We start from the raw sequence: 24,515 nt of genomic DNA, 5'->3' as shown, positions 1-24,515 counted from the left end.
TTTAAAAATCGGTGATTGATAAGGGAGATCCCAGACTATGTGGGCCGTGCCACCCCACACCCAGACAGGTGGTCCTGAGTTGTATTGGAAAGCAAGTCGAGAAAGGCACGGGGAACCAGCGAGTTAGCAAGCAGCTGTCCTCCAGGCCGCTGCTTCAGTTTCTGCTTGCGGGTTCCTGCCTTGACTTCCCACCCTCACTTTTCTCCATCGTGGATTGTAATCGGTAAGGTGGAGGAAAAGAAAAACAAACAAACAAAAAAAAAAAACAAACAAACCTTTTCTCCCCAAATTGTTTTGTGGTAAGTGTTTTACAGCAACAGAAAAGCAAGTAAGTATGGTATGCTAGCTTGGCTCTGGGTACCCTCTGTTTCTGCTTCCAGTGCTAACAGTGGCCATGGCAGTACATAAGGAGGATGGACCAGAGGAGGCACAGCAGAGAAGCACTATCATTCTGGGGGAAATGTCTGTTTCACTTGATTGGCCTAGACATGGACACCGTTTTGCAATTTATTGACCTTGGGCTGATACTCTAGCTTAGTTTGCACAGGGGCCAATGGATAAAGTAGGGTGTCCCAGGTTCTCTTAGGCAGATCCATGTCACATGCCCTGGGATGCACGAAGTTTTCTTACTTTAGACCTTCACATCATTGCTCTGTTTTGAAAACCTGGCTAAACACTGCTGCTCTTTTGCTGTCAGGTTAGATACCATTCTTCCTTCCAAAGCCTGACTCCCAGGAGAGTGAGATGCTCTCTGCTTACCAAGTTTGCCTCTCCCCTGGAATTCACCTTTAATTGATCACTTACATGTTAGAGATTAAAAGTACTCCTTAACTTATAGGCTATGCCCACCATGAACCAAAACACCAAAAGGCAAATAGGTATTTGATGAACCTAGCGTACAGACACGCTGTCTTAGCTTTGAGGTACAGCGAGGAGTGTTGTTTCTCTCAGTTCACTGCCTCAGCCCAGCATCACAACAGACCACTGGACCACATAACCTTGCCTCAGGTTCAAAATACCAGGGGCAGTTTCTGCTGAACATGTATCGCATTCATGTATCATTTTGTTAAAAATCTAAAAAATCTAAATTTTTATTATAAATCTAAAAAAAAAAAAACCCACATAAAAATGGAACCATTCTAAATTGGAAGGTACGTAGGAGTGGTTGCCAGCATGAGGTACAAGTATGTAAGTGTGTAGTAGATCACAAGGAGGCCCTCAGGTTCTGGCTCTTGGAGCTAATGATATGCCAGAGAGACAGGCACGAAACAGGTTACTGCACACATACAAAAAAGTGCTTGGTTTTAATTACAAAGATGCCGCAGGAAGAAACTCTGAGGAGCTATTTCAAGCTTGATAGGAGGACCACTCTCCTCACGTTGCTTCATCAATTACCTAGCTACTTATGTCACTATGCTTGGGCTAATAGAACGCTTGAATGCTGAGTCTCCTATTCTTTTTTTCTAAATCGTGGGCCAGAGCTTAGCATAGTCATGTACCTAACAAATTATAACCATTACTGTCTTGGAGATGGTTTCTAGAAGGCTACAGAGTTCCTTCTCTATGACAAAGCCAGTCTTGGAGTTACCCGGTCTACACTGATTTTTGTTTCTGATTAGATACTGATCTCAGGAGTCAGTCTGTAGAAAATCTTGGGTAGCTGGGGGCCACCTGCTTTGAGACTAGCACACCTTTCCCCTCTCTCCCTCTTCCCCTAGAGGCTGATCACCCCCTTCCCTGGCTTGAAGTGCGTTCCCCTCTAGAGTGAGCTGCCATCACTTGCTCTTTGCCTGAAGCACACTCACACAGCATTTTCAGCCTTCACTCAAGTGCCTCGTATGAAGGCAGTGTGCTCTACAGGAAGGATGCCTGGCGGACGAGTTAAGGGGGGTGCTGGTCTAGGACCCAGCACTGCTGTGTGAACTCAGTACCCCACACATTCATGCTTCCATGATGCAACAAGACCTACATATGTCACAGAAATTCATTCACATAGCTCAAATTTGGACAGCTTTAATTATCATTTGGCATTCTTGGTTTCCATTCACAAAACATTACCATATCGAACACAGGGTATGGAATGATTTTTCAATAAATGTGCAACCTGATACAATGCAAAAAAAAAAAAAAGACAGTATAAAATTAAAGCAAGCTAGTGGACACACCTATCGCTTCATTTACCTCTCTATTTATTTATGGGTAAGGACATTTAAAACCTTCTCTTTCACTTTGAGAGGAAAAAATGTTAGAGGGCTCTTGACCATCCTGATGACCATAGTTAATAATAAGTTATTACATATTTTAAAATGGTTAAGGGTAGATTTTGAACATTCTCACCACACACACACACACACACACACACACACAAAATCGAAGGAAAACAGTGATCCTCAAGGCAAATTTGGTTTGACCTTGTTTAGGAAAAGGGGAGTGACTTCAATAGGTCTAGCAGTCCTGAGCTTAAGGCACTACATAATGAAGCTGTCAATTTTTTTTTTTTTTTTTTATCTTCTTCCCTGCCTCTCCCACATCACTTTCTTCTTCTGGAGCTCTGAAATGCTCAGGACTCCAGGACTGTTGGTCTCTGTACTGCCTGCCTACTCTGTGTCTCTGTATGCTCCTATCTCTGGCTTCAAATTTCACTGTGGCAGGAGAGGGAGAAGTTGTATAAAAGAAGAAAATGGGCGCAATGAAAACTCCTCAGGTTGATAGTCAATGAGGATTTTGAACATTGGAAGGAGTAATAGAAGGAGATGAAGACTGAAGATGAGGGCTGTCCTACAGGATCGCAAAACTGTGGCTACAGTGACAACTATCACGCTCCTCCTTCGCAGAAGGAAGGGACAGAAGAAACCTCTTCTTGGAAGTCAGGAAAAGAGTAAATTTTTCCTGGAAGTCCTCAGATCCCTTTGTCTAGAAAAGGGTTACACTCCCAGGCTGAACTGCAGAACACACTAGGAAGGGATCAGATCCTACAGCAGGAGGCTGCCAAGAACAGGGAGGAGGGCGTGGCTTCTGACAGGCAGCCCAGTGAATGCCAGGAACGAATTTTACTGCAACCATAAACTGCGCTCACACATGTCACCCACACATTGGTTACAGATGAGTAAGAACAAGACCGCTGTGAGCCTAGACATGCCTGGCCAGGAACCCTTGGAAGCTACCTCAGGTCAGGACACAGCAGCTGAAACGAATGCACGCTGGTGGAAACTGATCCTTGTTTATGTGCCTTTGGGCAGCTTAGGAACTGCTTGTAAATTCATCCATAAGCGTATTCGTGGAGTGATGAAAACCTCTTGAGAGACAGTGCAGTAACTAAACCCACACCATTTGAGATAGACCAAAGTAGTCCTCCTCCTCCTCCTCCTCCTCCTCCTCCTCCTCCTCCTCCTCCTCCTCCCCCAGCTGGCCTGTAGATAGACTGTCCTCTATTCTGATTAGACACCTGGCCATTTGCACGTCTATACCTGTGTATGTCAGATGTCCTTTCCCCTTTCTGCAACACGAAGTGCCAGTTTAAGAGGATTCTACTCAGAAAATAGTAGTTTATGTTATCAAAGGCAAATCATTTCTTTCTTCAAGCTATGGACTGCACTTGAGTCAGTGTCTTTAGCTCTCTTCTTTCATTGCCACGTCTTACAATGGCTAGGTAGTATTTTCTGGTTACTGATCTTCGCATAGGCCACAGGCAGACCTGCAAACCTCCGTGTGTGTGTGTGTGTGTGTGTGTGTGTGTGTGTGTGTGTGTGTGTATACATTTGAAATGTGCTAACGACCATGTATTGCCCCAGGGCAGTACATCTGGGTGGCTGCCTGTTGCCCACGCTGATGGATCCTGCCACCTCTTTCATTCTCATCACACTTTCCCTAATCACAGTCAACTCCCTCTACCAAATCCAGGAGTCTGGCAGCTCTCCTTCTGGGAAGGCAGGTTTGATAAGTGTCTCTGGATGAGACATTGTAGTTCTCTGACACCATCAAAAGAAGGGCTTGCTGTCACATGGAGGGAGCTCTACCACATGCATGTGTTAGTGAGCTGTACATGTAGTCAGAGGCCAGGGCAGGGGGGAGAATCCAGCTAACTGAAGGCACATTTCATGTCCTGCATGCTCTCAGCAGAGTGAAGGGAGTGTTAGCCACACATGCCATCTGCCTGGCTTTCTAAAGCCATACAGTTTGGAGCGGCCACCTGAGAGCCCACACGGAAACCCCACCTCCTCTGAGTTCTAAAGGCCAGAAGGGACAATGTGATGAGGTAGGAGGAATGAAAGGAAAACTGACGGTGAGGTGAGGGAAAATGGACCATGCATGGAGAGGACCTAGGTCCCCTGCTCAGGTGTAGCTCCAATAGGCAGCTCAAATGGGTCTCCTAGTAAGGGGATCAGGGGCTGTTGCTGACATGGACTCCATTGCCTGCTCTTCGATTGCTTCCCCGTGGCGGGGCAGCCTTGCCAGGCCATAGAGGAAGAGGATGCAGGCAGTCCTGATGAGACTTGATAGGTTGGGGTCAGTTGGTAGGGAAGGAGTGTTAAAGGAGTAAAGGACTAAAGGATGGAAATAGGGGGAAGCTGGATGGGAGGGTGAGACCAGGAGGAGGCGGGGGAGGGGGCTATGATAGGGATGCAAAGTGAATCAATAAAATAAAGAATAGTGGAAAGGAGACAATGAAGAAGGTAGATAAAGCTGGGAATGGAGATAGGGCTCAATGGTGCGCACACGCCAAGCATGTGCAAGTGCCTGGGTGTGAGAGGAAAGAAAGAAGAGGAAAATAAGGAACAAGTGAAAAGAGTGGATTTTTAGCTATAAAACCAGGATGATGGGATAAGACTGCTGGTGGAGAATGGCTGAGTCCCAACTCAAGAATCTCCATGGGTACCATATAGTCAAGCGCCTGACGAAGTCCAGACCCAAACGCTGATAAGTCAGCTTTGATCTAGAAAGGCAATATCCTCTCAGTCCTGGAATGCACTTTTATGAATACAGACCCAGAGGAAGACAGCGTGACATAAAGTCAAGAACTGAGGATTATGGAGGAAAATGAAGTCAGGTCTGAGGGGGGAGGGGAATCAGGTTCGTAGGGTGGGGGGGGTGCAACGGATGGAGAGCAGAAAGTCATGTCTTTCTATACAGATGACACGTAAGAAGGAAACCCATGGAAAATACAGAGCACGAAACTCGAGTGTCTGAGACGAAAGCAGGCCAGACTCAGAAGAACAGTGGCCAAAGGTGAGAAAAAGTAAAGCAAGAAGATTGGAGAAGAGTGCGGGGGGGGGGAGTGGGGGGGCTTGGACAGGGAATTAGCTCAGGAACTGCCCTGAGCGTGAGCAGGAGGAAGTTCTGTGAAGAAACGGCATCCTTCTCTCAGTGGGCCTACGGATTAGTAAAGCTGTTTCAGAAATGTCAGGCAGTGCCTGGGGAGGCAGGGTCGGCAGATCCTCTCCTGCACGCGCAGCTGACAGACACATCAGCTTCTGTCGACCCAACATCGTGAAAGCGCAATCAAAGTGGACACGTTCATAAATAGCTCCTGGTTAGAAGTAACCGGGTCCAACGGCCCTTCTGGTCCATGTGATTTAGAAAATCCCAAGGATACGTAACTCTGAGTTTGTCTATGAGGGAGTTTCCAGAATGATTTCAGTGATGGGGAAAGACCCACTCTGGATGTGCTAGTGCAAGATCTACCCCATGCACCCCACAATCTGGGCTCACAGGCTTAACTAGAAGGAGAACATAAGCAAAGCCCTCGCATTCACCCCTCTTTCCTTCCTGGCAGGAGACACAGTGGGACCAGTTGCCTCACGCTCCTGTGGCTATCTGTTCCCCATGGACTGTACTCCCTAACTAAATAAACATTTCAATCCTTAAGCTTTTTTTCCCCCCAGGTAGTTTGTCGCAACAAGAGAAATAATGCGCACATCGGGCATCCCCTGACTATGCCAAGATTTATGGTACATCCTTTCATTCAGGGAGGTGAGACACAGCAGTGAACAATAACGAACATCCTTGCAACTACTCAAGTCAGAGTGCACATCACTAACCTAACGGGAGAATGAACGAAAGTAAACGTGGATGCATGTAATATTTCTCTAGCCACAGGCAGTTCCTAAGAGCAAAAATCATCTGTAGTGATAGAAGTGACACAAGCACTGTTTCATTTGCAGGTTGCCGACCCGGAGACATAATGAGTGAGGAGGTATGCTGGCTACGGTCCACAGTTCCTCACAGACAGTCCTTACACTGACTGGGTGTGTTCAGGCTGTTAAAGCAAAGTACCTCACACAGGGATACTTTTAAACACCAGAAATTGATTGCTCGTCATTCTGGAGTAGGAAGACCCCGTTCTGAAGCTACAATGTCTGTCTGTCTGTCTGGCCAGGACTATTTGTCCATCTCACACATGTCACCTTCTGTGTCCTCACGTGATGGGAAAACAGAGGAAAAGAGAAGTTTCTGTCACCTTCCTCAAGAGCACTAATTTCATTGATGAAGGCTCCAGCTTCATGACTCACTCATCTCCAGGCCTAACCTCTTAAGAGTGCTACACTGAAAGTTAGGTTTGGGGGCTGAAGAGATGGCTCAGTGGTTAGGAGCACTGAATGGTCTTCCTAGAGAAGCCGGATTCAAATCCCAGCACCCACATGGCAACTCACAACTGTCTGCAACTCTAAGATCTGACACTCTTACATAGACATGCATGCAGGTAAAATGCCAGTGAACATATAATAAAGGTAAATATTTTTTTTAAAAGAAAGTTAAGTTTCCAAGTATGAATTGGGGGAAGAGACACATATTCAGAGTAAATGATCACACGTGAAAACTGAGCTGAATCCTTAAGACTTCAACCCCTTGCTGGGCGTGTAGGTTATATTCCAGTGCTTTCTTGAAATGACAAAGGAAAACGCAGTTAGCCTCTGTAAACACTCCATGAGGAGAGGTGTTTAGGAGGCCACTGCTGTGACAGAGAGAGCAATAATTGCATGGATTAAGATGGTGTGAGAAGGTGGGAAAGTGTAAAAGCAAGCCTGTGTGCCAATGGGAAAGACCTAGCAGAGAAGAGAAAACAGAAACAGGAAGTAGAAGAGAAACCTAGGGCAGAAAAATACTCATCTACATCAGATACAGGAGTAGGGGTTCCCCAAAAGGAGCTGGCTTTCCATAGGATCAAGGACTGCTCTCCAATCCTGGCAAGGGGGAGGACTAACATACCACCAGGTGGGAAAACTAAAATATATAAACATTATAATTGCTTTATATTGTAAAAGTGGGGTGAGGAGTTGGGTTGGAGGAGAAAGGTTTCAAAAGTTGTCTGAGAGAGAAACTGGGTTAGCCCTGGAAAGAAGCAGGGCTGCCTGGGAGAACTGAGGGTGCTCGTGAGGTCATCCAGGTGAAGAGAGCCCCAGCAGAGCTCTGCTAGTCTTTGGACTTCCTAGTGCTCATGTGACACTCACAGACTGGAACATGAGTGAACGTTGCAGACCATTCTGACAGAAGCCTATATAGCTTGCTATACACACAGGCTATGGGGTGTGCATGTGTGCATGCCTGAGCATGATGTGTGTGTGCGTGAGAGAAAGTCGATCATGCTTAGAGCTAAGAAAAAGAAAATGACGAGATGAAATCAAGCACAAGGGCCAGCCATGCTTGGCACGCACCTGTAACCTCAGCACTCATGAGGCTTGAGGCAGGAGAATTGTGGGTTCAAGGCCAGGCCAACCTGGGCTACAATGTGGGGCCACATCTCAAAACAGCGGCAGCCATAGCATGTTAATAAGAAGAGAAAATGATTCGATCAAGAGATGCTTTGTAAATAGAAGATCCTAGTCGCCTACCACACAGCAATGTGTTCAGCAGTACACCTCTTTATTCGGGAAAGTAGTCTAAAAACAGTGACAAAAGTACAGCAGGAGGCAGACAGATGGCCCAGCTGTTAAGAGCACTGGCTGCTCTTCCAGAGGACCTGAGTTTGGTTCCCAGCACCCTCATGGTGGCTCATGAGAATCTGTAACTCCAATGCCAGGGGGTCTAGTGCCCTTCTCTGGACTCTTCTGACACTGTGCAGAGCTGGTACCCAGATGTACATATCGTCAAAACACTTGTGCACATAAAGGAAAATGAAATACATACAGGAGGGTAAGTAGATAAACCAGTAAAATAGGTGCTATCATTGTCACACTTTTTATGCCACACTGTGTGCACTATGCTTTTACACAACTGGCCACAGAGTAGGTTTATATAATCTAGAGTCATCAGAAACACATAAAAATGTGTTATGCTATTGGACATTATGACAGCTACAACATCTCGGGAAATGGCGAATTTTTAGCTCTATTATACTCTCAAGGACCATAGTCATATATGTGGTCTGTTATTGACCCAGACATCATTTTGTATGGAGATATAATATGAATCTGATTAAACAAAAGATAGAGGTTTCATTTTAGGAAGATTCTCTGGAAGGCAGGGAGCCACAGCAAACAGGAAGAAGTCATTTTAGTGAAGGTCTGGGTTATCTAAATTTAGTGGGGTTTTGTCTTGTTTTGTTTTTAAAGGCAAGGCAAGTCTTGCTGAAGGAAGAAAAGGTGATCATTTCTCAGCCATGAGCACCACGGAGGAACCTGACACGCTAGAGAAGATGGAAGCCAGCAGGTTACCCACCTGCAACTGGGGCTAGGACAAAAATTAAGTTACTGTGTATGATCGTACAAGGTGCTGCTTTACAAGGCGAAGACAGATAGGAGCCCCAGCGCTCGTTCCGGAGGGCTTTAAGTTGATCTTGGAACATCAGGTGCATAACCTCTAAGAAGAAAAAAACAATCAACTCATTCCAAAGTTCCCTTTAGTAACAAGATACACTCACTTCCCAAAATTGTTCTGGTAACATCATTACTGCATAACCTAGGAAACTAGTGTGTGATGTATTTGGCTGTAGACATAAACTGATAGCCCATAGAATAGTGTGGTCCCTGAATTAACAATGTAACTGCAAGTACTGGAGAATCGGTATGAAAAGCCATGCCACCTGATACCATAAACTTTATTGTGTGCAACAGTTTTACTGATGACTAAGGAAAGGGTCGAGATAGAAATGGTAGAATGACATAGGATTCGAGAAACCACTTTCTGCAACAGCAATAGATAAAGTGTTTTTAAAATGTGAAAAGATTCCTGACAGAAACCAGAGAAGTGCAAGACATTATGTCATAATTTTTTTTTTAACATCCGGAGAAAGAAAAGGAAGATTTTGGAGTGTCATGCCTTCATGTACTTTTTATCTCTAGAAGGATACTAGGGAAATAAGGTCACTGAGCATCACGAAAGTCTTACAATATAATTTTGAGAAAAGCAAACTAGAGGTGATAAAAGCATCTTACTACAATCCCAGAAAATAAAATTTAAGGAACAGTAGTCTTCCAAAAAAGCAGGAATCAGCCTGTATGTCTAAAAGTAAAGTATCAACGGTCAGCATGCATCTGTGGGTCCCAATAGGCAGATCCCACTGATCTCAGATGAGAAGAATTTAAAAACAGACTGTGGCCGTCTGCACTGTTCTGTGCACACTAGCTTGTGGTCATTATTCCCTAAACAGCACAGCACAGCAGCTCTTCACTTGGTCTCTGTGTTGCAGCGGGAGCATAGGAGAAGACAGTTAGACCTGAGTTAGCAGTGAAGCTCTCATTTGACAGCTATTGAGAGTTTACAGGATTTCTAAATAGCAGCAAGAAGAAAAATGACTTCTTCCTATCACATAGGAAACATTTTTAAAAGGGGAAGTCACATCCAAATTATATTGCAATTTTTGTTTTGTTTTGTTTCTTTGTTTTCTAAAGAAAAACAGGCAGGGAAACTTCATCTGGATATGTAACGAGGCTTCCGTTATGTTGTATTTAATTAACCTTCCCGGAACTTATCTCTAGTTTACAAAGTTGTATCATTTTCCCTTTCAAAATTATTCAGTTCAGCCCCAGACATTCTTTCCTAGTATACTATAAACCAGAAATGATGAAAGGATGAAGGCGGCAGTTTCACACCAGTTACATTGTCTTATTACAGATTCAGGAGAACCTTTTCTTATTCCTTCTAGAGTCAGTCAGAAGTGCTGATGTTTCCATGCTTGACCTCAGCATCTATAAATTACTCTATGCTGAGACACACAATAAACAAAATTCACAGCACTCAAAAAAGCATGGGGTTTTAAAGAAAGTATCAGCTTTTACATTATGCCAGCTCATTAGAGGCTACATTTTATCTTGGTGACAGTAAAGAAGATGGGAATTTTATAGGCCGAGGACCATTGTCCCTGCACATCCAGCCTTGTGTTTCATCTCTGTATTTTCCCTCCTTCCCCTGGTCATTTAAAGCAAGGACTCCAGGCAACGCTGGAGCTCAGCAGCTGGTAAATATTGGCCCTCATTTATCACAATCTCTTTTCTGAAAAGATAAATTGTTCTTTGTTCTGAGCCAAGGTTCCCTTACAGGCTTTATCAACAACTGTTCAGATTCAGATGAATTTTTATGACATTTCTCACACTTTTACAACATACAGTAAAAAAAAAAAAAAACCTCAGTGTTTTTGAACAACACAGGAATATTTTGATCATATGAATGAAGCAATTATATCAAATAGATTATATTGCCATAGCTACACTTGTTTAATGAATTAATAAGTATCAAACACTTAATATTAGAAACACCTTGCCCAATTCACATAATCATTGTTGTTAATTTCATTCCTTCGATAATTGTTTCATGAGTACCTACTATGCGCCCATCACTGTCCCAGTACTGAAATCCATCATCTATGGAAACAGACAAGTTTATTCTTTTCTGGAGCTTGCATTGCCATGCAGAAGCCAATCTGGATTAGATAGGGACATAAGACCCTGAGAGGTAGAAAAGGCACTAGAAAAAAAAGACCAGGTAAGAAAGGTATACGAAGGTGTGGGGCTTTGCTGAATTAGGTTAAAGTCTGACATCTCTAGATAGCCATTTAATTGCCCTCAGTCTATTATGGTGGATTCCCTTTCCCCATAAAGGTCCTAAAAATCCTCCATCTCCTGATATGGGTGACCTGAGGTCTTTTAAGGAGCTTCGTATAACCCTCAGGGTAGTTTACAGGTTAGACCTTTTCCTGATAAGGAAACCAGTCCAGCAAGCATCTGAGAATTCCTAGAATGCCCCACCTTGATAAGGATCTTAGTCTTCAATGGTGACCTTCAACTGTACTTGGAGATATCTCCCCCCCACCTCTAGGATAATTAAGTATTTTTTAAAATTTTTTAAAAGATTTATTTATTATTTATACAACATTCTGCCTGCACACCAGATCTTACTATAGATGGTTATGAGCCACCATGTGGTTGCTGGAAATTGAATTCAGGATCTTTGGAAGAACAGTGAGTATTCTTAACCCCTAAGCCATCTCTCCAGCCCATAATTAAGTATTATATTCTCCTTCTTGTGATAGGACCATGCTACAGCATGGAATATGAGGCACTGTACCACTACATGTAAATCAAGTTTCCCTGACCCCATTGACTCAAACACATTCATCCTTGAAATCCCTCCCACTGCCCAAGGTTTATAAATCCCCAAATTCAAATAAATGTGCTAGGGGTGCATGCATGCAGGGTTTGCGTGCTGTGTGATACCATCAGCCTTCACCATGACTGACTGAGATTTGTTATTTATCCCCCATGATGCTTGTGTCTCATGGGACTGCCTTCTGGCATGGTGGGCCTGGGCCGTGTCTCACCAGGCCTGTGCCTTGGCCACAAGCCAATCAGGCATGGGCTTCTGCCCACACCTCTGTGGTGCTTAGCACAGCAGCTTAACCAAGAGCTGAAACACTTTGGTATCACCATAGGCTTTGGAATGAATGAGTTTCCAATGTCACCAATATTCTCATTATAAAAGAAAACCCTTTTCCACACCACAGCTTAGCACATGGGGTTCCAAAGCATTCTAGCTGCCCCTGGGAGAAATAGAACCCCCAGTCTCCTTCTAGAAGACAATTTCCAGCCCCATGCCAAAATTCAGGCCCCTGGCCAAATGAATAATGACATAAAGGGGTCTGGGAAAATGATGGGTAGAGGTTGGTTTGTAGAGCTAAATAGGGTGACCAGAGAAAGGTTGGCTGAGGAGGTGATTCTTGGAGAAAGACTTGAAGAAAGTTAGAGAAGAAGCAATACTGTGTAGAAGGAATATCTTGTGTATTGTATGGATGTAGCACCTGTCAATAGTAAAATTTGATGGTCTTTTGCTAAGGCAGGAAATAGGAGGTGGAACATTTGGGAGGCAGAAAGGATTCTGGGATAATGTTAAGTGCGTGGGATTCAGCCAGCAAAATGTGAGGAGAACAGACGCATGGTACCTGAGCTCAGGTAACCAGCAATATGGCAAAATGTATTTTAGTAAAATGTATTATTTTAAGTTATGAGCTGTTCAGTGAAGAGCTACCTATATGGCCAAGGTACTTGTAAGTACTTTTTGAGTCTCATGAATTACTATTCTGGTAGCTTGTGGACAGGAGGAAAAGTCCCTACAATACTGAAATCTGGAAAAAGTATATTCCATGCAGAAGGAACAGCAGATGTGAGAGGCAGTGAGGAGATATACCACAGCAGCTGAACTTGAGAAAGCCTGAAGACAAATAGTGTTTTACTGGCCACCCTGTGCTCTGTGAATGCAAGGAGTACAGACAACAAACATTCCCCAGCTTAGTTTGCCAGGGTCACCAAAGCACAGGAATTGACTGTGGAGACTGGAAGTTCAAAACCATGGCCCAAGTGGGCCGACTAGCTTCTCCTGTGGCCTCTCTAAGTGGCTTACCTAAAGCTTTTGATCTTTAGATCTTTGCACAGTCTTTCATCTGTGTGTCTGTCCCAATCCACCTTCTTTAAGGACAGCATCCACACTTGGTCAGAACCTGCCTTGACTTCATTGCACATTAATTGACAGTGAAGGATCTTATCTCAAAATACAGACACAAGTCAGAAGCACTGCTGGTGTGAATTTCGAAGGAACACAGCTCAGCCTGTAATACACTCACGAACTTCCTTTGTGGTCACACATACTGTGGTGACATTCCCTTACAACAGGCTTCCTTCCTACTGCAGGACTCCAGTAATGAGATCCCAGCTCCAGATGAGCCTAATGACTCATTTATAAGAACTGCCTGCCTGCTCTCATGAAGTTTATCAATGTCTGTGGGGCTCATTATAGCAGAATTCTGGGGTTATAAGTGAATTATACGAAATTAAGTTTTCTTATCACCTAATAGAAGAGTGAGAAAACACAGAAATTTCTGAGCCGAAAGAGAAAGAATATAATTACAAGGAAGAGCAGTGACGTAATAATAATTTCCCAAGTTCTCTATTTTTAAGGCTGAATGTAAAGAGAACAAGTGAGTAAACAGCCTTGGTTAGCTGTCTCCTATTTCGCATCTTCCATGGTTTCTCTCGCAATGCTCCAGCAGGAGAATCTTCTTTGTCAGAAAACTTACTTCTCTATGTCGGTGCACAAGCAATATGCGAGCAGCTAGACTCTCCCTTGTGCTGTCGTGCCTTCCCCAGTGAGATGGACTATGCCTTCAAACTGTGTTAAAACGAACCCTGCTTCCTTCAACTGCTTCGTGAAGTGTTTCGTATGACCCGAATAAGTTGCCTAAACTCCACTACGCTTCCCTTGGCTCACTTTGAGAATGGAGATAGATTTGGCTGTTCCTTAGGGAGAGTTTAAAAACTTATCCCTACTCTTGTGTGTGTGTGTGTGTGTGTGATGTCTTTTGGCCCATTCAAAAGCCTTGAACCAAAGTTTAAGCATGTATCTCTTTTCTACAAACTATTCTTTCACCTTTGCCCTTGTCTCACTTCACACACTCAATACTTGAGAGAAAGCTCACCGCCTCTCACCTTTATGATCCACACCAGCTACTTTGGTCACATAATTTGAATGTGGACTGTCCCCATAAGGTCATGTGTATGAACACTTGGTCCCCTGCTTATTGTGAAACCTCTGGGAGGTAAGGCCTTGCTGGAAAAAGTGGGTAGCTGGACGTAGGCCTTGAGCTTTACAATTCAACCCCACTTCCAGGTTGTTCTTTGTTTCTTCACCCACCAAGAAGTGAGAGAGCAACATCCTGTTCTTGCCACCACCACTGTGAACCATTCCCACCACCACGTTCTCCCACTGTGATGGACTGTATCCTGAAACTGAGATCCCAATTAAATCCTTACACTCTTAAGTTGTTTTCATCAGCCATTCTGTCACACTGATAAGAAAGATGATATATAGGGGAGTATTACCACTTGTACAAAAACAAGATGGACAGAACCTAAAGAACAACATCCAATGCTGGAGGTTGACCACTTGCCTACTCATGCCCAGGTACACACATGTGCCCATGAACACACTCACACATACCAACACACACACACACACACACACACACACACACACACAACCTGTCTCTGTGTGCACACATGCATTTTTAATAGCCACTTGTTCCCAGCAATCACCACGTAATAGTCTTGTTTTCATTACCATTATCCTTTTCTAGGAAATGGCTCAAAGGGAGTAAAGCAGTCAGTGCTGCAGAACATCCTTCTAGGTTAATGGGACGTGCAGATTGAGAGATTAAAAAAAAACAACCACCATCGTCAAGATATTGCTATTGAGAAATCACCATGAAGGAAGCTCTGCCTTCAGTCATTATTATGAAGTTTCTTCTTTTCTTGGGTAATCAACATCTCCTTCTTAAAGGAGAAACTGTGTTAATTAAATAGAAAACATAGTTGAGAAAAACCTCTTCTAAAAATACGTCATAGTGGGTGACAAAGTTGAATTCAGATAAGGTCAGTTATCCTCCATGCTTTTATGACTTGGGCCTTAGATATCCCCCAGGCCCATGAGCTAAAGGCTTACTCACCAATTTCTGGTACTATTGGAGATGGCAGAATGACTAGACAATTGGTGTAGGGAAGAAGGTTAGATCAGGTGGGGTGTGCTCTTGGGAAAGATGTTTGAACCCCACTTCATTTTTGTCTTTGCTTCCCTGATACCATGGGGTTTCCACCATGATGCTCTTCCCTTCCACAGACCACGTACAATGCAGCTAAGAATCAAACATCTAGAGCTATGAGCCTAAAGAAAAGAAAACTTTTCTCCTCATAAGTTGGTGGTGTCGTGCTTTTTGTCACAGCAGTGACGCCATGACCCTTGAATTCATGATTCTTATTTTCAAAGCCGTTTTGAGGGTGTCAAACAACTCTGAAACATTGAGCTGGCCGCTCCACCTGTTTCAGAGACTGTCACAGCAGTGGTGGGGCTATTTTCCAAGGAAAAACTATAGTTGTGTATGGGTCATTGGCCCATTGATCACATAAGGAATTCAGAGAACTGGAGGAGAGATGAAAACTGTGGGAAAATATTATCATGACCAGGAAAACTGTAGTGCAGGCCACTGCACTACACAGATGTTAAAGACACAAGTACTGGTTTCTGATCAGGGTATGCAGAATCACTGAATGTGAAAGAAAATCCAGCCTCAGCAAGCACATCACCTTTCCCTACGGATGCTACAAGGAATCATTTCAGGAGCGATGAAGCCACACTACAGGCAATCAGGGCAAGGTGCTTGGCCAGGCTCTCCAGGTGCCGGCAATCTCAGCTCATCAGGGATAACTTGTCATCCTTAAAAAGTCAGCAAAATCCGAACAGATTTTTTAAAAGGCGTCTGGTACTTTGATGTGACATTTTTTTCCCCACAAGATCCAATTTCCTCGCAGTTTTGCTTGATCAACGTTGGCAACCTCCTAAGTTTATTAACAGGTGGTGTTGTCAGGTTAATTACAGGAGGAAATTAGCACGAGTCAGAGATGTCAGCCATCGCTCCCGTTTGCAATCGCCTCTAACTTTAAGTGACTTGTTGCAGCTTCCTGGACACCCAGTGGGCAAAGGGTTCAGGCCACACAGAGGCTGCCGAGTCCATGTCCCTGAAGCAGGCAGATACCGCTGCTGTGCCAACACTGGAGACTCGGCAGCAACTGATTGGCATGGACAGAATGTTTTAAATAACTGAAACACAAATTCTTCTTCTCTTAGGGGTGCCATACAAAGGACTCCCGAACATGAGGCTTAGATACCAGGAACGTCACAGTGTTGCCAGGGGCCATGAGTCCATGACACGTGCAAGGAAAGGGCCCACTCTTGAGCCTCTCCTCCAGCTTTGGGTGATTGCTTGGTGTGTGGCAGCATTTTCTGTCTATGGGTATCTTCATTCCAGCTTACCCTTAGAAACAGGATGGCAGTCTTTTGGGATGGGAGCCTACTCTCATCAGCTCATGCTAGCTTATTATTTCTGCGACAGTCCATCCCCAACTCAAGTCATGTTATGAAGTACAGGGACTCGGATGCCAGTGTGTCTATCATTAGACAAGAGGCATAATTTAATTTGTACTTCAGTGTCACTATCTGATGAGCAATGGCTTCATCGTTAATTGCATTGATACACCCAAAGCTGCAGAGGGGAAGACGAATGTACAAGGTTGCATGACAATAAAACAGCCACGTGTGTCATAATGATCTGGGTATGAACTCTGACCTGGTCGTGTACTCTGTGTGACCTTTGGGGGTCACTTTATTAATCGATGGAAGACTGGTCTAAATGGCCTCAGAAAATTCTCAGGTGCACTTTAAAATATTTTTTATTTCCCACGTTTAACAAACACTCACTTTATAAACACTAACTTATCTAATCCTTATAGCAAGCCTAGGGGTTTGATACTATCATCACACATAAGACATGCCATTTGCTGGTCATGCAGCCAGCAAGAAGCGAAAGCAAGTTTCCTATCTAACAGAGGGACTTATTGATACAGCTATGAAATGGATGCTGTCCTGTATGTTGCTCTTCAAAACCTGCATCTTTAGCTTGTGAGGACTTACAGGCTTTTGAGCCTGTAAACTTGCTCGTTATACCTTTTGTCTCATTATCTCCCGAGCTTGTTCCGTCTTCAAAATCGCTTCAGCCAAATAGCCAGTTTTGTTTCTGGACAGGCGGGCCGGCTGTGACTCTCGACCTGTGCATCTGCAGTTCTCTCTGTCTGCAATGCTGTTCTTTACTGACTGTGATGGGCTTACTCCATTTCTTCCTCAAAAGGCACCCTCCACCTGGCCAGCCTCCGCATGTACTCTCTCCTTCTGTCATGTCAATCAACATCCACCTGATGTAGGCTGATTGCTCATTGGCACGCTGCTCCTGTTTCCTCGGCCCTCACCGGAAGTTGCATATGATCCATGGGGCACAGGAGGAGACTCACCCTTCTTAGGCTTTTCATGTTTATTCATTGCTGTAACAGCATAGTTGGCAAACCATAGGAACCCAATAAATATTCACAGTTGAACAAATGAATTAAAGAATGAGTTGACTACTGCAGGTTCAGCTCAGTAAGTCTGTAAGGTTCCATTGGTAGTAGTGAATGAAGATTTTCAACCCAGACATCAGAATTTATTGAGAGTAGCACAGAAACGGGTGAAGAGGAAGATAATCTCCATTAGTGCACCCCCCTCTCCATATTTAAAAGAACTCATGTTACTGAAATCCACCATACCTGGTGTGGACCTTCCTGAATTGCACAGAAGGGCTCCTTGGAGCCCTTCAGGAAGCTGATGAGAGAGAGAAAAAGATGGAGGGAAAGGGATGATACTACCATTTGTATGATGCTACCTGATACAGTCCAGGGCTGCCTTACCAGAACCGAGACATACATTTGAAACTATAAAACAGAACAAAGCTCAAAATGTCTATTTTAGTCTGGTTCCTCTGCGATTGCTTGTGAACCTGGTCTTCAATGCTTAGGCACTGAGGAGAGGGAAGCTTTAACAGTGGAGGCTTAGAGGCAGTGACCTCAGAAGGGATTAATGCCCATCTCACGGGAGTGGGTTGGGTCTCTCTCACTCTCCTGGGAGTGAGTGGGAGTGAATCTCTTCTTCACACAGTTGTTTTCCTCCTCTCTATCATGCTAAAAAGCAGCCAGAGCCTCTTTGGAGGCTTACCAGATTTAGTCATGTCACCTTTAGCCTGCAAAACTGAGTCAACTATGAAGTAATCACCCTGGATTATTTGAACAACAGAACATGAACTGGGACCAGAGATGAAGGAGAGCAATGCAGGAAGAAAGGGAGGAAGGGGAGTATGACAACCTTGGGCAACATAGGGATGGGCTGGAAAATAAAAAAGATGAGGATACAACTGGTCCCTTTAGGAGCTGTGGCCACTATGGCTGGAAGAGACACGACAAAGCCAGCAGATGCCTGCATGTAACAGAATCGGTCTCCACATGCTTCCGGTCTCCATTCTTCATTTAAGGGTGGGAGGAATCTTCTCAGGACCCCTGAATTCCATGCTTCGAGCCTCAGTTGTACCAAGCCCAGCCTGGAACATCTCAGATCAGACTGTCACCTACAGAGGCAATTCCTCGCCGGTGACCCTGGGTTCCAGGGTCACCTCCAGAGCAAGAAATGATCTCACCAAAAGTCATGCCACAGGATGTACATATCACTTAGACAATTCCAAAGGTTTAAGAGAACCCGACCGAGCCCAGGTGGTAATGTGGCATCGGCGACAGTGTCACACTAGCATCAGTGGCAGTGGCACTCCATTCTTCCCAGATGTGGAAGCAGAGCCAGGGCGCTGGCATCACTGCCACCCCTCCTCCACAGGACTACCTCGCTCCGCTGCTGGAATGCCCTTATCAGCATCTGAAGTCACCACATTTCTCAGACTTTTTCTGGCACAGTGAACATGAAGCAGTGCTGCTATATAAGGTTATTTCCAGCTGTCCCCCATGTAGTCCTCAGGGACAAAGACTCACGGGCTAGAGCATTCTCCCACTGACTTCAGGAGGACGGGAATTCTTGAATGACCGGATTTCAGAGTCAGATCACAAACAGATAGATGTTCTGACATTGTGGCACTCCTGGCACTGGTCTGCAACCCATGTCTGAGAAGGTGTCCCATGTTTGAAATGTACAGAAAGCCACCTCCTCGGGTTCAAAACTCCGTATTCTGTACTGAGGCTCGTTATACACATTTGAAATGCTCTATCCTTTGATTACTTAATTTTCAGCAAATTTTAAGAAAGAGTTATTATTTCTAGGAAGCCCTGCTTTGACTAAAATTATACCACAGGTCACAGGAAGACAGCAAAAGAACCAGTATCCATATGGCTAGTTGAAGGTGGTGGTAGAGAACATTTTTCATCCTTGAGATGTGCTTCTAATTTTAATATTAAAAAGAACCAGAGGTGCTATTACATAGCTGTCATCTTAGCACTTAAGAGTCTGAGATAGAAGACTGTAAGTCTGAAGCCAGCTTGGGTGACACAGTGACACTCTGACTCAGAGAGAGAGATAGGGAGAGAGAGAGAAGCAATGGGTGGCTATAGCAAAGCAGTACATTCTGAATGCAATGGGGCAGCTGTGCATATGAACTCATAGCAGTTGTGTTGACAGGCAAAAGACCTGCCCAAACTCAAGCCAGACAAAACACCAGCATAGAAGAAGAAGGTAGTAATGAAGTCCCACCCCCAGCTGACGAGATATTGGCAACTGATGTCTGCTAGGAGTTGGAGGGCCAGATTTCTTCAAAGATGCTGCTCCTGGGAGGTCACCTATGATCCAGTAGATGCTCCCACATCCACATATGCATTGTAGGAATAAGTAGACTCCTTGAGTTTAAAAACAAAAAGAACACAGGAAACTGGGAGGGAATACTTGTAGAGGGGACAGCGGAAAAATGAAGGGGAGGGAGTGGAGATGAACTAGATCAAAACAGGATCCATGCATGTGTACTATTTTCAAAAAAAAAAGGAAGAAAAATACATAAAAAGCTAAAATGAACTTGCATTTGGGGGCACCTTTTAGTTAGCTTCAGCTATCAACTTGACATAGCCCAGAGGTAAGGGAATTGTAACCAAATTAGAAGGTGCCTTGATCAGACTGGCCTGTGGGCATGTCTTGATTGCTAATTTCATACAGGAGGGCTTAGCACACTGTGAGAAATGCCACCTTGGGAAGTGGCCTCATGTTGTATAAAAACGTTGCCTGAGAGGGCTGGTTAGGAGCATCTCTTGTTCTTGCAGAGGACTTGAGTTCAAGTCTCAGCACCCACATGGCAGCTCACAACTGTCCAGAACTCCTCTTCCAGGGAATCCAACATCCTTTTCTGATCACCACGGACACCAGGCATGTACTTGTTGCAAAGACATAGATTTGAACACAATACTTATACAAATAAATAAAGAAAGAAAGAGAGAGAGAGAGAGAGAGAGAGAGAGAGAGAGAGAAAGAAAGAAAGAAAGAAAGAAAGAAAGAAAGAAAGAAAGAAAGAAAGAAAGAAAGAAAGAGGAGGAGAAGAAAGCTGCCTGAATATGAGCCCAGGAGAGAACAAGTCAGTCTTTCTCTATGGTTTTTGTTTGAATTCCTGCTTTATTTACCTCTGTGATGAAGTGACAGACTGTCACCCAGAGTATAAGATGAAATAAATCCTATCTATAGCATGTTGCTTTTGGTCTTGATGTTTATTCATAGAAACAAAAATGCAAACTAGGCCAGTGCTTATGCCTCCTTTTTCGATGATACAACCAAGATTTATCTATCACACACTCAGGAGTTGGAAGGAAAATTTAAGGGCCAAAAATACAAAAGACACAAAATTAGAAATTTCCTATAACAAATATCAGGAGAGAACTAAAAACCAGCACTAAAATTGGGTGTGGTTGCACTTTCCTATAAGCCTAGCACTTGGGAGGTGGAGGCAGGAGTGTAGAAGAGGGTTTTCTGTAACTTTTATTTTTCACCCACACCCTTGTTCCCAGAAACAGTGACTCTGAGAATTAAACATATTTACAAAAGTCCAGGCCAATATAGCTAGGCATGTTCCCTGACTTGCTCATAACTAATATACAGTTTATTCTATTCTAAGTTCTGCTGTGTGGCTGGTTACCTTTGGTCAGGTTTTATATGTCTGTCCTTCTCAGTGTCCTAGGGAAAATTCCCCTCAAGTTTCAGTCTATCCAGCATTCTCTCTCTCTCCTGGAGCTCATTCCTCCTAGTTCTTCCCTCAGCTATAGACCAATCAGCTGTTCATTTACCAGTGAAGAATCCATACAGTACAAAAGAAAGTGTACCTACACAGGAGGATCAGGAGTTCAAGGTCATCCTTAGATACAAATAGAGTTCAAGGCTAAACTGATTACTTGAAACCTTGGCTCAGAAAAAAGGAAAGAAAAGAAAAAAGAGGAAGGAGGGAAGGAAGGAAGGAAGGAAGGAAGGAAGGAAGGAAGGAAGGAAGGAAGGAAGAAAGGAAGGAAGGAAGGAAAAAGAACAAGGAAAGAAACAAAACCCTGTGTCTCCTAAAACAGTCCGGATAACATGAAAAGAAACATCCACTCCAAAATAGAAAATGGAATAAATCTCTCAAAATTACAGAGAAGATACTCTATGATAAAAAGCCGTGGAGATTTAGAGTCTGTCACCTATAGTTTCTAGAACTGGTATAAATTTGCTGTTGTTGTTCCTGGAAAACTAGAAATACAGGAATTGGCCAAAGCATTTTTCCATATCACCAAATCGTAGAAAAGTTACTCCTCAAAGGCAGAGGGTGCCATGCTTGTCATGGCACAAGGCATTTTGAATTTTATCCCACTCCTTTTTCGTCTTATTAGTCTTCAAACATTTGCTTTATTGGCATTATCGAGGGCCAGCCCTAAAAACAACTGGCCTGTGAAGGCTTTCCCTAAACTGTATTGGAAAGAAACAAGGGAGAACCCCTTTAATAATATCTTGCCAGGCTGCGAGACTGCTCAGACAGTGAAGAGATGCCACAAAATCTTAAGGGCCTGAGTCGTATCTCCAGCATCTACAAAAACAGACACATGTGGTTGGTGCAAGCCTGTAATCCTATCCCTGGAAGGTGGAGACAGGAGAATTCCTGGGATTTAAAAGCTAGCTAGTGCAGTCAATCTGTGAGCTCCACATTCAGTCACCGAGAGACACTGTCTCAGAAGAAGGTGAAGAGTATTTGAGGAAGACACAGGACAGAAGTCTCCACATGCATACTGAATACACATGCACTCTCCCGTGTGTGATCGCAAACACATACACACACATACACAAGGAATTTTCTGTACTGGGTATCCATAAGAGTTCATTTTTGGCTTCCCAGCTGACCTTTTCCAAGTATCTCTTCAAGAAACCAAAATAAAATGAAAGTAACCCCAATAGCAGTATTAAAATCAGAAAAGTTAAATACAGATTCTCAGAGACATTTTCTAGCAATCTCCCCCGAGTCAACAGAGAAAACTGACATCATGTATGTGAAATCCAGATTATTATATTTTAAAATTCTTTAATTCAGTAGACCACATCTTACAATGCTCAGCGAAACTTCTCTTTTAAATGAATGGCAGAAAAAAAAAATCCAAAAGAAATCTTTTAAAGGAAGAAAATCATGGATTTGAAAATCGATAGATTGATGAAACAGCATGAGAAGACTATCAATCAACCATGTTTTATTGATCACATTCTTGGTTCCCACTTCTTTCTCTAGTGTATAAAGTATGAGCCTCAGAAGATTGACTTTAGGGCTGGAAAGACGATGGCTCAGCAGCTAAGGATGCATGCCACCAAGCCTGACCACCAACCTGAGTCTGGTCTCCAGAATCCATACATGGAACCAACCTGCACCCTGCCATGCTTCCAGCCATGCTGATAATGGGCTAAACTTCTGGAAGTGTAAGCCAGCCTCAACTTAATGTTTTCCCTTATAAGATTTGCTGTGGTCGTGGTGTCTTGACAGCAATAGAACATTGACTAGGACAAAGGATATGTGTATAGGGGAGTGTGTGCATGTGTGTGTGTGTGTGTGTGTGTGTGTGTGTGTGTGCATATTTGTATATATGTCTCTGACTTAATGAGCAGTTGTGCATTGATCTCCAGGCTCAGGCCTCTCCATCTAGTTACTGTGCTCTGGTTAAAGTCATGTGAGACAGAGTATATAGAACTCAAAGATTTTAGACAGGTGACTGACTACACTGGGGCCTTCTTACAGAAGGCATGACCCTGACCCAACCTTCTCTTCCTAGAGAGGAACTACAGGAGATCTCTAGTTCCTCCCAGACACTTGTCTGCCCTTGTAGGTTTCCCAAGCATCACAGACTTAACCTCTCAGTACTGAAGCCAGTGATGTCCCTGATAACCCATCTCTCCAGGTGATAGTCCTTCTTGAGTGTCACCTGTATGTAGTACCCACCAACTTTGTTCAGGCCAGAGATCCAGGTTCCTTATTCCCCCTTTCTTCCTCATTCTGGATGTAAATTTTCTGGAAAATTATTTTCAATGCCACCTCCTAAATTTCCTTATTTTCTTTTAGAGATTCTGCTCAGGCTCTTGATGCCTTTTGATTACTGTCTGCATTTTTAATGGCCCTTCTCTTGGCTTCACTTTCCAGGGCTACAAGCAGCAATCTCTCTGGGATATAAACTAGATCCAAACTTGACTTACATGACTAGCTCAGACTTATTGAAGACTCACTCCTTCACGGTGATTTAAGTGGTATGCATGCATCTTTCTGGCATTAACTCAAGTTGAGGCAGATTCAATACCTCCACCTTTCTAAAGTTGGCATTATTAAGGACAAATAACATGAGTTTACACAGCATTTAAAATCTTCCATCCTCTGCTCAGTTCCTGGCACAGAGCAAGTGATGAATAAACCCTAAATGCAATGGCAGCTTCCCTGTCCGCTCCTAGCACAGCACAACCCCAAATAAATCTTAATTTAGTGAAATAAATGAAATGTGCTATTCATGGAAGCTTGAGATTAACTAAAAGCAAGAGGCTCCTTTCCCACAGAAAGGGATTCTAACAGTTTGGGAAGAAATACCTGTCTCTACCAGGGTCATATGCCAGGGAGGGAAAAAAACAGGATCTAAAAGCAGGAATCAGAGGTAGAGATCCTGCCTAGCATGCCTGAGATCCCAAGTTCTGTCCCAGCACTGCCAAGGAAGGGAGGGAGGGAACAAGGAAGCAAATTCAGAGCCCTGGTGACTTGAAGTGGGATGGGGCTGAGGGGGGAGGGGTCACACTAAAAAAAAAACAAACCCAAAAAAAACCAACAACTCCAAATCACATGATGTGTAAGTTCCAGCTGGGAGGATGAACAAGATAGTGGAAACTTCCAAAAGTCTTGGGGCACAGACAATAGGACTGTTGGTTACCGAGGAAAATTTGGTAGGCACAATCAAGGAGATACCCAGTCTACTACCTAAGACATCTTTGGGTGTTACTATGGGAATAGAGCCTAGGAGATGCTGTTGATTCCTTTTTTGTTATTTCACAAACCAAAGATCCTTGATTATTTGTGTAGAGGCACTAATGGCAAGCTGTAATACATCCCTCATTAGATTTTCACTGTGACCACTTCTTGTTCTTCTAGAGGATACTTCTTAGCCATG

At 43.8% G+C, this 24,515-nt stretch overlaps 1 long non-coding RNA gene across 1 annotated transcript in view; it reads left to right on the top strand.

Annotated features, from left to right (window-relative positions):
• Window positions 1-6,640, top strand: part of LOC132649171 (uncharacterized) — a 44,696-nt gene extending 38,056 nt beyond the window's left edge. The window contains exons 4-5 of the long non-coding RNA XR_009587608.1: window positions 5,131-5,226; window positions 6,162-6,640. This is a non-coding gene — a long non-coding RNA (uncharacterized LOC132649171). The remainder of the gene's footprint in view (window positions 1-5,130; window positions 5,227-6,161) is intronic.
• The last annotated feature ends 17,875 nt before the right edge of the window (window positions 6,641-24,515 follow it).

Source organism: Meriones unguiculatus, chromosome 19 (assembly GCF_030254825.1).
Source record: "Meriones unguiculatus strain TT.TT164.6M chromosome 19, Bangor_MerUng_6.1, whole genome shotgun sequence".
In the NCBI taxonomy this organism is placed as follows: Eukaryota; Metazoa; Chordata; class Mammalia; order Rodentia; family Muridae; genus Meriones; species Meriones unguiculatus.
This window is presented reverse-complemented; position numbering and strand designations above follow the sequence as displayed.